Genomic DNA, 409 nt, shown 5'->3' with positions numbered 1-409 from the left:
ACTATTTTCATCGACAATGGATGCAGTCTAAACGGCGTGTCCGAAGAATTGGTGAAGAGATTTAACCTTGAAATCGCTAAAGGTGAGATGATGCGAGTCGACTTTGGTTATAACCAGTTCGTACTTCGTCCACGTCGAACCGTAGAAATGAAGTTACAAGTACCAGGTTTCCCATTAACATCGGGAACCTTTCAGGTGATACCCATCCCGGAGAATAAGGATGTTGTCATTAGGCATGATGTGGCTTCGTGAGCAAAACCCGGATATCGACTGGACTACAGGGTTAGTTACTCCTCGTGTCGAGTTGACTGCAGAAGGTGATGTTCAGATTCGGCTTCCAAAGCAACGTCCGGCTAGATTCGTCGCTGGACAGCGTAAGGCTCGTGCAGAACAAAGTCGAGAAATTTTC

This window comes from Plasmopara halstedii (genome assembly GCF_900000015.1).
Source record: "Plasmopara halstedii genome assembly, contig: Scaffold_289, whole genome shotgun sequence".
Lineage (NCBI taxonomy): Eukaryota > Oomycota > Peronosporomycetes > Peronosporales > Peronosporaceae > Plasmopara > Plasmopara halstedii.
Note: the sequence above shows the minus strand (reverse complement) of the source record.